Source organism: Acomys russatus, chromosome 3 (assembly GCF_903995435.1).
Source record: "Acomys russatus chromosome 3, mAcoRus1.1, whole genome shotgun sequence".
Taxonomy (NCBI): domain Eukaryota; kingdom Metazoa; phylum Chordata; class Mammalia; order Rodentia; family Muridae; genus Acomys; species Acomys russatus.
Genome location: NC_067139.1, coordinates 52,553,706 through 52,569,203, shown reverse-complemented (window position 1 = coordinate 52,569,203; position 15,498 = coordinate 52,553,706). Strand labels below are relative to the sequence as shown.

General features: G+C 45.6%; 1 non-coding gene across 1 annotated transcript; it reads left to right on the top strand.

Annotated features, from left to right (window-relative positions):
* The first annotated feature begins 583 nt into the window (after positions 1-583).
* Positions 584-726, top strand: LOC127187269 (small nucleolar RNA SNORA48). Its single transcript, XR_007830430.1, has one exon. It is a non-coding gene; the product is annotated as a small nucleolar RNA SNORA48 (small nucleolar RNA).
* The last annotated feature ends 14,772 nt before the right edge of the window (positions 727-15,498 follow it).

Here is a 15,498-nt window from a genome sequence, read left to right as displayed (position 1 = left end):
AACTCTGATATAGATTTAAGGATGGTCACATAACAAGCTTATTCCGGAGGCCCCATGCCGCCAAGTCAGCATTGTGGAAAGCTGCAAGTAGACAGACATGGCCTCTAGATGACTCTACCATATTCAGCCCAAGATGACACCAGTGCCACCCTGGTCTCCATTTACTAACAGCAGAGCCACTCTGCTGAGTGGCCAGTACTATTTGCGATGAGATTCATTTTGTTCGCCTTTATTTTTTATCCTGTGCTATAATAAAATACATTGACAAAGACAAGTTGAAGGAGAAGGCACTTCTTCCAGCTCACACTTCAGAGGTATAGTCCATCTCAGCAGGGAAGTCAAGGCAGCAAGCCCTCAAAGCAGTGGTCATGTCACATCTACAGAGATTCCTGAGCTTGCTTTCTCCTGTTGGTCAGCCTGGGAGTCTAAAGCTGGGAAATGGGGCTGCCCTCTAGTTCTTCCCACCTTAATTAATCTCACACAGGCATGGCTGAGGGTTTGTCTCTCGGGTGATTCTGTCCGCTTAACAATGAACATTTCCATTACTGGCAGTAGCAAGCAAACAACAACAAAAATAAACTATACCCCCTGGCAATGGCAAAGAAACACCTTGTCGGTGATGCTGCTCTTACATCAGTCAGGGGCAAAGCAGAGGGCATGCCTTTGTTTAGCTTAGCTTGATGCCTGGCTTGGTGGCCAAAGCTCTCTTATGCCTAGGACACATAAAACTCAAACCAATTCAAACCCAGGCAGTGCAGTACAGGGGAAGGAAGACGGGCAGAGACTTGGATTCCACCATGCCCTCCTCCCCATGGCATGAGCAGGCCATAGACATTTAGAGCCTTACCTACCACCATGGAACATAGCGATGGAGGAGGAAAACAGAGACCTGTGGAACTCCATGCTATCCACAGGCCTCCTCTCCTTGCATGGCACAGGCTTGCTGCCAAACCACTGATGGAGGACATCACCCAGGGACCCGACAGCTATACGGCCAGCCTGTAGCAAGAGCCATCACAGTGAGCAAGTATTTGGTAGACAGCTAAGAAAGAAAGCAAAGTAGAGCAGCTAGAACATTATGAATAGATATGGAATGGGAGACTTGAGAGTGGAAAGAAATAGCCTATTCTGAATGGTCATCCCCACCAGCTGGGGCCATGGTGACATTGCAGTCCTAGGTGCCACTAAGGGACATGTCTGGGTCTGTGGCCACACAGCAATGAAGGTTGGTGTCAATATCCATGACTCATATTACCACTAGAAACATAGGGATGCCCCTGTTCCAGGCAGACACTGGGGACCACGTTGATGTCCAGAGGTTGTGTAGAACAGGGCTGCCCTCACTGGCTGAGGCACTCTGGAGAGCTGACGCCATCTCTCACTCGTAGCAGCACATGGGATAAGAGGCCCTGTTCCTGGCCCAGGTAGCACAATGGAATTGACCCTGTTTTGTTTTGCTTTGCTTTGCTTTGCTTTGAAGAGGGTTTTGGGTGAGCTTCCTCAAGGATGTGAGTGTGAGAGAACTGACTCCAGCAGTCTAGGAAAGCTGTCCACAGCATCAAAAGCATGGTAGAGCTAGCTCTGCCCCTCACCAGGTGCAGCACTCAGAAGAGTGGGCCCTGAGCCTTGCCTGGACAGCACAACAGAGCTGACCCTAGTGGTGGGGGTACAGGTAAACCTGCCCTGAGGGAAAGAATATTGAAGAACTGGCTCCACTCCTCTGCTGTAAGGTGATGTGGGGGTGAGGGTGATGCTGGCTCACCCTCTAGCAGCAGCACTGAGGAGAGTGGGCCCTGCATCTCACCTGAGCAACACAGTAAACCTGGCCCTGGTGGCAGGGATATAGATGAGGCAGCCCCAAGGGCAAAAGCAAGGAAAAGCTGGCCCTTCCACTCTGCTGCCATGAGCTGGCCTAGGTGGGAGGAGACGCTTTTCATTCTCACCTCTCATCACCTGCAGTAGTTGGGAGAGTTGACCCTAGGGTCATAAGAGCAGGTGAGCTGTCCTAGCCCCTTACCTGTTGCAACATTTGGGAGCACAGGTTTTGCATCTTGCCTGGGCAGCACAGTAGGTCAAGGGGAGTGCAGGTGAGCCAACCTCAAGAGTGAGAGTACAGGAGAGCTGTTCCTGCCCCTCATCTACTGCGAGGTGGCATGAGTACAGGGATGATGATCTCTCCTCTTGCCCCTCACCACCTGCAGAAGTCTTGAGTGATGGCACTGGGTTATGGGAGCAGGAGAGCTAGCCCTGCCCCATCACTGGCTGTAGCACTAGGGGGAGCTATCCTTGCACCTCACATGGGCAGTACAGTGGAGATGGCCCTGATAACAAAGGCACAGGTGAGCCGGCCTGGGAGGATGTGAGAGTGAGAGAACTGGTCTAGGCCCTCACAGGCTACAGCACCTGGGAAAGTAGGCTCTGTGCTTTGACCAGGCAGCACAGTGGACCTGGTTCTGGAGTCAATGGTGTATGTAGGCGAGGAAGCCAGAGGGGATGAGAGCAGGAGAGCTGACCCTGCCTTCTGCCAATGGCCATGGTAGCATTGATGGCCTAGCTGGAGCAGTACTGGAGGAAATGTAGCCCACTTCTCAGCACCAGATCTTAGTTTAAAGCAGAGCGCTCAATCACCATTTCACCCCCTAGCACACAAAGCCATCTTCTCAACAGAGAGTCAAAGGAGCTACTGTCTGACTCTTTGCCTTTGGTTACTACTACACAATGACCCAAGGATCAAAGAGATATTTTGAAGGCCAAATTTACCACCTACAAACTCCAAACTACTAAACAATTTTCAAAGCCCTTTGAGCTTCAATTGTATTGTTTGTAAAATTTCAGTGACTCACTTAACAAGCATTGTGTGCCAAATGCACATCTATCACTCTGAGGAAGCAAAGAAAATGAGCAAAATAGAAAACTCTGAGTCACCATGAAGCTTAGGTGTCTCTGGATTTTTCCAGATTATTTGGAAGACTGCAAGAGATTAGAACACATGGTCAACATGGAATGTAGGTGCTAACATATATATATATATATATATATATATAATAGTCAACTCTGTATTTTACCATGTAATGATGATATTAACATTACCAACACAAATTAGGCACAGAGTGCTACATCCCCATTGCCATTTCTAAAAGTACAGAGCTCTGGATTGCTCACCCTCCTACCATGTTCCTAGAAGCTCATCTCAATGCATAAAGAGAAAATGACACAGAACCCAGTTAAAGTAGAAGCTGATTCTACACACTTTGCATACCGATAGCAATAGAGCTCATTCAAATTTCAACTTTGCCTTGTTCACACAAGGTCAGAGACAGCCTTCTAGACAATTTCCTCATCTTGAGAATAATCCTATCAGTGAAATTTCATTTCTAATCTTTAATGTGCTCACTGAGGAAGTTTCTGGTATTAATAACATAGGTAATATGTTTGTTAGGAGTAGCCACTCATGGAGGGTTTACTCTTAGTTCAGTAGTGTTTATTACATGTTTATGGCATATTCTGGAAACTATAGCTCATAGTATGTATTAAAATAAAAATAAATATAAGTATTTATCACACAAACATAGTGAACATTCTCTTAGTGTTTCTAAGTATTTTTGTGAAGAAACACCATGATCATGGCAACTCATAAAGGAAAACATTTAATCAGGGCTGGCTTACAGTTCAGAGGTTTAGCTCATTGTTATCATAGTGAAAAGCATAGCAACATGCAGGTAGACATGGTGCTGGACAGTAGCTGAGAGCTCTACATCTGGATCAACTGGTAGCAGGAAGAGAGTGAACCACTGGGCCTGGCTTGAATGTCAGAAACCACGAACTCCAACCCCAGTAACATACATCCTCCAGCAAGACCACACCTCCTAATAGTGTCACTCCCTAATGACTAAGCTTTCAAATACATGAGGGCCATTCCTGTTCAAACTGCCACAAACACTTTCCTACATTACAAACCAAGTACCAAATTATCAATCCTTTGAAAAAAGAAAACTATCAATTTTTTTTTTCAGATCCTGAATTTGGCTTTATTAGTATTTTCCCCCAAAATCCTCATCATGATTATGATTATAAGGATTACGCTTTTTTTTTTATTTTATTAATTTATTCATATTACATCTCAATGGTTATCCCATCCCTTGTATCCTCCCACTCCTCCCTCCCTCCAATTTTCCCCTTATTCCCCTCCCCTATGACTGTTAATTTTTTTAACCTACTGTTTTAGTTAGAGTTACTATTGCTGTGATGAAACTCCATGACCAAAACCAACTTGAGATGTTAAGGGTTTATTTTACTCACAGTTCCATATAAGATATCACCATCAAGTTCAGTGAGTGCAGAAACTCAAGCAGGACAGGAACCTGGAGGCAGGAGCTGATGCAGAGGCCATGGAGGGATGCTGCTTACTGTCTTGCTCCCCATGGCTTGCTTGGCCTACTTTCTTATAGAACCCAAGACCACAATCCCAGGGCTGGCCACACCCACAATGGGATAGATCCTTCCTCATCAATTACTAAGTAAGAAAATGTTCTAGACCGGGGATCCAAGATGTCAGTGCCAACCATACACTGTGTTGATTGGCAGGATTGAGCCTGGGGACCAAGCTGGGAGCTACAGACTACAAGACCTGGAGAGCTCTGGGCGAGAGGGGTCAACACTGTGTGCAGCACAGGTGGGTCTGGCCTCGGGCCATCCAACTGGTCCAAGGAGAAGTCCCTGCTTCCCTGGGGCTGGGTGACCAGTCCCCAGAGCCTGGACACAAACCCGCCTGTGAGCTGCATCTATGGTCTATATCTCGGACTGAATTGTGCGCAGTGGAGCACCAGCATCTGGATCTGCTGGCCCAGGGGAGAACCCAGGAAAATGGGTGGATCTGACCTCGGACCACCATGCCAATCCACAGTGGGACCCAGACAGGTGTGGCCACCTTCTCCAAGGCCCAGGCAAGCACAGGCTGGCGCGCTGTACCAGCACACTCGAAGACTGAGACATGGGTTGCAGAGCACCAGCATCTGTGTCTGCTGGCCTGGGGGCGCTGGGAGAGCCCAGAGTGTAGAACAAGGGTAGATCTGGTCTCCAATCACCCTGCCAGTCCACAGAGGGACCCAGGACCCAGGCAGGCCTGTCCCCTAGAGCCCAGCCACATACAGGCTAGTGAGCCATACCAGCATTCTCTCTGGGACTGAGTCAAGGCCTGGGCAGGCACGGGCAGGTCCTCCAAAGCCCAGCCAAATGCAGGCTAGGGTGCACTGTACCGACACTCTATCTCAGATTGAACCCTGGGCTGCAGAGCACCATCGCCTGAGTCTGCTGGCCCATGGAGGAGCCCATGGTGTGGAGCATGGGTAGATCTGACCTCTGGTCATGCCACCAGTCCACAGAAGGCTCCAGGGCCGAAGCGGTTGCAGTCACATTCTCCAATGCCTAGCCATACCTCAGCCTGCATGCTGCACCAGCACTCTGTCTCGGGCTGAGTGTTGTACTGCAGGGCACCAGGGTCTGAGGCTGCATGGGGTGGATCTGACCTCAAGTAAACCTGGCCAAACCAAGGAGAGTTTCCGGGTCCAAGCAAGCACAGGTGCAGGCTTCAAATCCGAGCTAGACACATGCGAGGCAGCAAACAGCACTCGTGCCCTGTGTTTCAGATGGAACTGTGGGCCACAAGGCAGATGGAACTCTGGGTCTTAGAGCTCAGAGGAAACCCCACAGAGTAGTGCAAAAGTAGATAGGATATCAGGCCACCTGGCCAATCCACAGAAAGTCCCTGGAGCTGAACCCAGGTCACCTGCCTGATCCACAGAAGAGTTCCCTGACCCCTGCAGGTGAGAGGTCTCAACCTATAACCACTCACCTATGAGCTGTTCTCAACAGCCAGTGAAGGACACCAGAAACTACCCAATGCCAGAAACAGGAAGATGACTAAAGACCAGCATAAAAACACAAACAACAAAACCCAAGCAATATGGCATCTCCAGAACCCAGTTATCCCAAGCAATCAGGCCTGGAAACTCAAACACAACTGAAGCACAAGAAAATGACCTCAAATCCTCCATAATGAAGATGATAATGGAGAAAACAAATAAAATCCGTAAACAAATACAAGAAGATACAGCCAAACAGGTTGAGGACCTTAGAGAGGCCTATAGACAGGAAACAATAACCCAGACCCAGAAAGACACATGTGGTATATACTCATTTATAACAGGTTATTAGCCCACCATCGATGTCCTCTGAGAGTCTCTACTCAGTAGGGGATCAGGACAGATTCTGGGACTCACTACTGGATTCCAGGTGAGAGTGGTATGGAAGAAGGATCCAGGGGGTCCAGGAGCCCCACAAGAAGGCCATCAAGGCTGGCAGATCTAGACTCGGGGAGGCCTGCACAAACTCCTGAACCAACCAAGGACAAGACATGCAGTAAACCTAGGCCCCTGTTCAGATCTAGTCAATGGATAGCTCTTTCTCCACGGTTGTGGAAATAGCAGGGACTGCCTCTGACATGAACTCTGGTGCTCCCTATCTGACCACTTCCCCTTGGTGGGGAGGCCTAGCAGCACTCAGAAGAAGGGGAAGCAGGCTATTGGGATGAGACCTGATAGGCTGTGATCATACGGTGGGGTAGGAGGTCCCCTCTGTCAGAGGTCTAGGGGAGGGGAATAGTACAAAAGACGAATGGGGGAAACAAGAAGATACAAGTGAGGGGATAACAATCAGGATTAATCTGAATAAATTATTTAAAATATAAATTAAATAAAAGAATAAAAGAAAGACATCCTACAGGCTTGCCTACAGTCTGATCTTCTGGATGTGTTTTCTAAATTGCGGATCCATCCTTTCTGATGATTCTAGCTTGTGTCAGGTGGATATAAAACTACTCATAGATTGGTGCCTATCCCAATTGTCATCAAAGAGACATCATCCAGCAACTGATGGAAAAAGATGCGCAGACCCACAGACAAACATTAGGCAAAGTTCAGGGAATCCTACAGAAGAGGGAGAGGGGAAGGATTGTAGGAACCAAAGGGGTCAAGGACACCACAAGAAAACACACAGAAACAACTAACTTGGACTCACAGAGATGGAACCGCCAACCATGGAGCCTGTATCGGACTGACTAGGTCCTCTGCATCTATGTTACAGTTGTGTGGCTTGGTCTTCTTGTGGGACTTCTAACAGTGGGGGCAGAGGCTGTCTCTGACTCTTTTGACTGCTTTTGGGACTCTTTCCTCCTACTGGGTTGCCTCCGTAAGTTGACATGCCATGGTTGGTTATCTGTGGGTGGCCTGCCCTTTTCTAAAGAGAAATGAGGAGGAGTGGGTTGGGAGGAAAGGAAATGGGCGGGGGGAGACACTGGGAAAGGAAGAGGGAGGGGAAACCGCAGTTGGGATATAATATATGAAAGAAGAATTTTAAATTAAAAATACCCAACACACCTACCATATTATTTCTAAAGACCTCCTAGATTCATCATGGAAAGAAATTCATGGAAAATTTACCAGTGAGTTGGGGGGTTGCTATGATTTTCCCCTCCATCCGATGATATTTTACAATCTTTGGAGAATCCTTGAAAAGTCCTGAAGTTTTAAAGGGATCACATCCAGGAGGGAGATGCTGTCATCCACTTATGAAATGTGAAAGGGATGGTGTTTACGGCCTGTCTGCTATGCTAGGAAGGATAGGGAAGGCAGGTGAGGACAGATACGGAAGAGCATGACATTGTTCTAGAGTGACAAGCTGTGTGTGACAGTGACATCAGCACAACCCAACTCAGGTAGTGCAGAGTTGGCATGAGTCAGGTTGGGATCTTTGGGCATAGACTTTTATCTGCTAACCTGGTACCAAACCAGTCTCCAGCATCAGACAGCAGTGTGCATTCCACGGCCTGGTGAAGTTCCCTTGAAAAGAACCAGGAAGCGCATGAAGGCAAGTGCACACCTAAGCTAGTGAAGTGTAATTTAAACAGTGTAGAAAATGCAGAGAAAATAGGCAACTGTAACAGACAGAAACTCAATGACGTCTCATAAAAAACAAAGAACAGTTTTCTAATAGGAGACAAACTAGGCTGTGATCAAAACAAGGGAAACTGGAATGTCCAGGAGACTCAGTGACAATCAGGTCAGGACTATAGTTTAAAATAGCGTTTTATTTTCTTCTAGGATATACTTAGAAGTTCCTTCAGAGCATCTTTTGTAGCATGTCGAGTCATGTGGCTAAGTTCTGACAATTATGGATGAAAGTGATAAACTTAATTTTGTGTCTAGCCAGCCCTGAACATCATATCACTCTTTACTAGATTTTCACCACCTTAAGGACTAAAGAGGATACTGAAACTCTGAGAGAAACAGGACCACCAGAATCTGGGTTTCTGAGAAGGGAAACCATAAAGAAAAATCAGTATACAAAAAAAAAAGTTATTTATAAATGACTTTTCCACTTCTTTTTACTTCCTTCATTTCTCAAAATTTATATAATAATCATCATAAAAGGCTGATGTTGTTATCTAGTAATTTAATAAATATTAAAATAAAAATATTATTTAAGGATGAGTACAGTGGCACATGCTTGTATCCCAGCACTTGGGGAGGCAGAGGCAGGCAGATCTCTGTAAACTTGAGGCCAGCCTGGTCCACCAAGTGAGTTCAGGACAGCCAAGGCAACACAGAAAAGCCCTGTCTTGAAAAAAAAAATACTATTTAAAATGTGATTTATGTCACTGGAGAGATGGCTCAGAGGTTAAGAACACTGACTGTTCTTCCATAATTCAATTCCCAGCAATTACATGGTGACACACAACCATCTATGATGTGATCTGATGCTCTTTTCTGCATGTGTACATGCAGGCAGAGCTTAATAATAACTGAATAAATCTTTTTTAAAAAATAAAATAAAATGTGATTTATTCCTGCTGTCTTTTGGTGACTCTGGATGTGTGGGTTTTAGTGTGCTTCATCACAAATATATTCCAAGCACTCAGAAAAGGGCCAAGAATATTGTCAGCATTCAGTAAGTGCCATTTGAAAGAGTAAATAGTTTCTAATATCCTCAATGTTTGGTTCGTTTGTCAATAATCCTTTAAAAATGTTTCTACCTCAACTAAATAAAACCGTGCAAAAATAATTATCTAGCTCATCCCTTCAAAGTACAAAATGCCCTGCAACTGTCGGTCTTGCCTCCATGCAGTGCGCACCTATGTGCCAGACACAACATCTGAGATGTTTGCAGTTTGCCCTGAGAGAACATTCCAGGACCCACCCATGCTGATCTTGTAACTAACTAAAACCTTCAAGTCTCTTTCACACAATTTCTTGTCATGCAGATTTCACACATTCTGTGCTTACATGGTTGATTCTCTTACCTCTAAATGTTAGCCTTTGCATTGATCCTTGTTAAATGTCATGTTACTTGATTTGGTCTGTTGTTGAAGTTCATTGAGAGGGTCAAACCCTATATCAAATCTTGTCTATTTCCTGTGTCTCTCTACATATGCCTCTTGATAGCTTTACTACTTTCTAAGTCTTGGAAGTTGAGGGTAAAACAATTAAATAGTTAAGAGTCGAGAGGAGGATTCTGCTGAATATCACTAGAAATCTCATCCAGGGGAACCCTGATCTTCACTGGTGGGCAAACACAGGCAACCAAAAATGGTTCTCCACCTCTGCATCTGTAATGCTATGTCTCTTTGCTTTCCCACCTCTGCATCTGTAATGCTGAGTTTCCTCCTTCTCCACCTCTGCATCTGTAATGCTGTGTCCCCTCCTTCTCCACCTCTGCATCTGTAATTCTGTGTTCCCTCCTTCTGCACCTCTGCATCTGTAATGCCTTGTCCCCTCCTTCTCCACCTCTGCATCTGTAATTCTGTGTTCCCTCCTTCTGCACCTCTGCATCTGTAATGCTGTGTCCCCTCGTTCTGCACCTCTGCATCTGTAATCTGTGTTCCCTCCTTCTGTACCTCTGCATCTGTAATGCTGTGTCCCCTCCTTCTCCACCTCTGCATCTGTAATTCTGTGTTCCCTCCTTCTGCACCTCTGCATCTGTAATTCTGTGTTCCCTCCTTCTGCACCTCTGCATCTGTAATGCTGTGTCCCCTCCTTCTCCACCTCTGCATCTGTAATTCTGTGTTCCCTCCTTTTCCACCTCTGCATCTGTAATGCTGTGTTCCCCCCTTCTCTGCCTCTGTAAGGCTCAGTCCCCTTGCTTCTTTATCTCTGCATCTGTGATGTTGTGTCCCCTTGCTTCTCCACCTCTGCATCTGTAATGCTGTGTTCTGTGCCCCCAAATGGCTGCCATTTTCCTGTGATTGGTAGCTGATCACTGTTCTTCTCAATCTGTTACTACTAAACTGAGCTTGACCGTGGAAACACCCTTGGCCTCTAAGGCAGTAGGCAAGAGGAAGAGGTGAGTTCTGTGATGAGAGGGCTCACCTAGCACCAGGGCTGGCCTTGGAGTGGGAATAACCAGTGGTTCAACACAGAAAAGCCACAAGGCTATACTAAGCTATGCCTGACTGCAGCTTTGTTGGTACCTAAAAGTTCCCAAGGATGACACTTAGGCTGAGTGGCCAACTATGCCAAATGGCTTCATCATCACTACTGATTGCACATAGAGGGCCAACAGGAGGCAAGATCTACAGCTCAGACACTGAGCACAGCATCTAAGGCAAGGCATCTAAGTAGAGGCATAGACAGTATTAGGAAAGAGATTCTCTCTTGAGCTATGAGCTGATAAGATCATTGTTCTGATGATCCTGTCAAGAAAACCCTGAGGATATGTGTAAGATGAAAGATGCATGCTGGGTTCCCCAAAAGGAAAGGGACCCCATGCCTCATCCAATCGGCATGAGTTCAGATTTTAAAAAGTGTTCCAAGGGAAAATATGAATGTTACATTTAAAAAGCTGAAATGAGATTCTTCTCATGAAAACGATGTACCTGAGCACATGACATCAAGAAGTCACTGAAGCACATGATTTATGAGCTTCACTGTCCATGTCAGACCCCCCACATGGGTAGGATGGAGACCCCACATGCACTTTGGTAAAAAATGACACAACTTGGCTTCCTATGTGGTTTGAGTCCCAAGGCCATGGCATCAACAGGGACTTTACCCATGTTTTACTGCAAAGTTGAGCTTCATTTGTAAAATATTTGCTTCCTTCTTTCATCTGGATTCCCTTTCATCTCTTTTCATTGCAAAGTTATGATTACTGTCTCTAAAAGGTTGACATTTAAGTTATTTTTTAACATGCCTATTACACTTATCTGTTTATTTTGTGTTGGGTGAAGACGATAAGGGAAAGCAAGATTGTCATGGCACACCTGTAGTCAAAGGACAACTTGTGACAGTCTGCTCTCCCCTCCATCATGTGGGTCCCTGAGGAGGCTCAGTAGTAGGCACATTTATCTGATGTTCCATCTGCAAAGGCTCGTGATATAAGTTCTTAGGGAAAGATGTGATAACAAGGCCCTATCTTCCTACTCATCCCCTCACTTTCAGGCATCCTAAGATGAATCAGAGAGATGCTCGTTATTTTTTAGCACAGCTGTGCTCCCAGCTAGTCTTCTCTGTTGCCAGGATATAGCAGTTTTCCTTGTTGCTGCATTTACCTCGTGGGGGCAAAAATAAAGTCAGCAAAGCTAATAACAGGTCAGGAGTTCCAGGTTGAAAAAAAAAAAGAATTACAGAGGAGAGCTGAATAATGAGCATTTTTTTTTTTTTTTAATTCTTACTATTTGTTTCTTTACTGCATTGGAAACCTGTTCACTAGGTCTAACTCCATTCCTCCATGTCATATGGACATCTGGATCAGAACCTCACCTGCTGTCTTAGTTAGGGTTTCCATTGCTGCCATGAAACACCATGACCAAAAGCAAGTTGAAAAGGAAAAGCTTTATTTGGTTTACACTTCCACATCACTGTTTGTCATCAAAGGAAGTCAGGACGGGAGCTCAAACAGGGCAGGAACCTGGAGGCAGAAGCTGATGGCCATGGAGAGTGCTTGCTTCTCATGGCTTGTTCAGCCTGACTTTTTATAGAACCCAGGACCATCAGCCCAGAGACGGAGAACACAACCACAATGGGGTGAGCCCTCCCGCACTGATCACTAATTAAGAAAATGTTCTACATACAGACTTGCCTACAGCCTCATCTTATGGAGGCATCTTCTTTTGCTTTCTTTCGTTCTTTTTTTCTTTCTTTCTTTTTTAATGTGCATTGGTGTGAGGGTATCAGATATCCTGGAACTAGAGTTACAGCCTGTAGGACTTCACTGATTAAGGTCGAAGTCTGGCCTTTCCCGGATATCCAGTTCTACTTGTGGTCTAAAAAGAGCAGACTCCCTCTCTCAGCGGGGACCTCACCCCACCTGATCTGGTGATTCCAGACTTTAAAAGGGGCATCACACAGACCTAAAAGAAAATACAGGCCCAGGGTTTCCTGATAACAAGCAAAGGGAATTTCAGGAAGTACTCAACCTGGTGCTGAGATCCTAGCCTCCAGCAAATGGCCTTTAATGATACCTATGTACCATCCCCTCACATATAGGATAGTTAAGTACTGTCTTCCTTCCTATGATAAAGGTTCCATGTTACTGAGACACTGTTTCACTGTATGTAGATGAGGTATCCTGACACCCTGAGCCCTAGCAAACCAGACACTTTCATCCTCACTACCCATGGTTTATAAATCCCTAATTCACAAGTCAAGTTGGCTTGACTTCTCACTCCACCATGACCATCTGAGACTCCATTTACTACCAGGGGGAAACATGGCTGCATGCCCGGTGATCTAGCAGCAATGGCAGAACTTCCTTCACAGTCGCTGGAGCCTGTCCAACCACTGCCAGCAGCTCAGTGCTGACCCTTGGGGAAGCACTCGCTAAGCCTGTGTGTCCCCCTGTCTACCAGCACATTTCAGGCATTCTCCCCCTTCCCCTGCCATGTCGGTCTTGTTAGACAAATCAAAGAGCTAACGGTGACACTAGGGATGGGAACTCACTTCCCATCTCCCCTGGAAAGGCTGGAAAACTGTATATGTCCCCAAGGGACAAGCCTCCACCCTAAACCTCTCTAGCTGGGCTCAGGATGAGACCTGCTGACAACCAGAGACCCAGAACTATGGGACCCACACTGACAACGTGGAACCACAACAGACAGTTGTGAGCTGCCATGTGGATTCTGGAAATTGAACCTGGGTACACTGGAAGACCAGCCAGTGAGTTCTCATAACCACTGAACTATCTCTCCAGCCCTCAGAGGCAATTTCTTAGTTGAGGTTTCCTCCTCTCAAATGACTTTAGCTTATATGAAGTTGACATAAAACTATCCATCACATATGTTGTCACTCCTAAATGTAAACCTTCAGCAAATGACGTAGTAATGAGGTAGAAAAAAGACATGGATGATCACAAGCTGTACTTAAAAATGGGCCTTAGCAAAATTGAATATATTTATAATACATTGAATACAAATAGAGTGGGGATGGAGAGAGTAAAAGGAGGATGAATAATAACAAAGTACAATGTTATGTGCAAGGGGATATGAAGAAATCCACTATTAGTGTGTCTACTAAAAAACTAAATGTATTAAATATATAAGCTTACAATTAGAAGGTTACCACATGGAAACTTTTAGGATGTGGGACTTCTACTGTCCTCACAAAGCTCAGAACAACCCACGTGAGCTAATCATTCTCAAACAGTGAACAAAGGCTGGAGAAGTGGCTCGGCGGTTAAGAACACATACTTCTTGTTGGAGAGGACCTGAGTTTCGTTCCCAGACCTACCTTAGTCACAACCACCTGTAATTCCATTCCAGAGAATCTGATGTCCTCTTTTGGCCTCTACACACATTCATATGCACAGCCCTCCCCTACAACTAAAGCTAAATAATAAACAAATATCATAGTCATCCTGAAAAAGGCCAAAAGCCATCTCTAAATTGTTACTCCCTAGGTTTCAAATAGCATTGCCTCTGTTCTGATTTTTTTTTCCCCTTAAAACTGCATCAGGAAACAATATACAAAGCTAAATAAACAGTGAGAAAGAGCATCTTGGATGCCTCGTGCCTAATAACCTTTTTCTCACCCCAGGCCCCCAACTCTGAAATATTTGCACAATTAGGGCGATGGGGACGTACCATTTTCACTGACTCTCTCTGCTTGCCTCCATCTCCTCAGGCACCACTGTTCTCCAAGCTGTGAACAGCAAGCGGCCCCCACACAAGTTCTGGCATCTTCTACTCTGGATTTCTCACTGGTAAGAAAGGCAGACCAGGCTTTAGCTGTTTACATTATGAGGACAAGCTCAACGCGAGGAGAATCAAGACGCTGGCCTCAACTGTGGCGCCAGATGACCTGAACTTAAAGCTCTGGCCTGCCACTTAGAGCTGTGTGATCCAGGCCAAGCCCGGATCTCAGTGCACACCAAGCTCTTCATGTAAAACTGGGGTAATTATGATGCTGCCTCCATGAGGGTGTAAAGTGGTACATGCTTGAACCTCATACAGTGCTTTGAATGATGTCTAATGTAAAGAAAGTATTATGTTTTGACTGTTATTGCTTATGATTAGCACGGCCCACAACATCCTGCTTTTCTTCTTTCTTGTTTGGGTGTTTTATGTGGCACTTGAAATCAAAACCAGGGCCTCTGGATGCTAAGTGAGTCCTGCATCCCTAACCTGAGTTTGACCCTCATCAGTATTGCCTATCATTGCCATTCTGACTGGTACCATTACCACTGGTGGCAGGGCATCACCCTATCTCTCCAGGATCATCTTAGCAAGTTGTTTACCTCTCGGAAGAAGGGAAAAGCTATCAAGGTCATTTGTGGTAGATTAGATCATTGTTCAATCAATGCCCACCAGTCCCCTCTACGTCCATAGGAGAATTGGCCCTCGGTCACATGACTTGTGTTAGATAATTGGGATGTAAAAGCTGGGCCCGCTACACTTAGGCTGTGCCCTGGAGCCTCTGCTGTCACCACGAGAAGCATTAAGTCCCAAGCAGCCCGTGAGTCACAGAAAACTGAGGGGCAGATAGACAGACCTGATGAAGTGGCTGCTTGCAGATAGCTAAGTTATGAAAACTTCCAGAAAAGCAGCACATTAGAAAGGCAATTCATGTATGGCTCTAAGACTGCTGGGGATTTGGGCATATGGGAGCTACCTGAGGTTTGATGCTCATACTTTGAGCACTAAAGGTGTGGTTTTGATAACATAACGGTACTTCATATGTATCAAACAGATAGATATGTATCATACAGATAATGATATATGCGTGTGTGTGTGTGTGTGTGTGTGTGTGTGTGTGTGTGTGTGTGTGTGTGTGTAGAAACAAAGTGCTCTTCTGCTAGGAGCTATGTAAAATTCCAGAAATATGGAATTTAGATAGTCCCTTAAGTTCCCTGTGTAGAAAGCGTCCTTGGACCCAAATAGCCTCCATCTCCATCAGATCAGGTGTGCCTGATCACAAGAAGCCATCACAATAAGGGCTTATTGACTGTTGA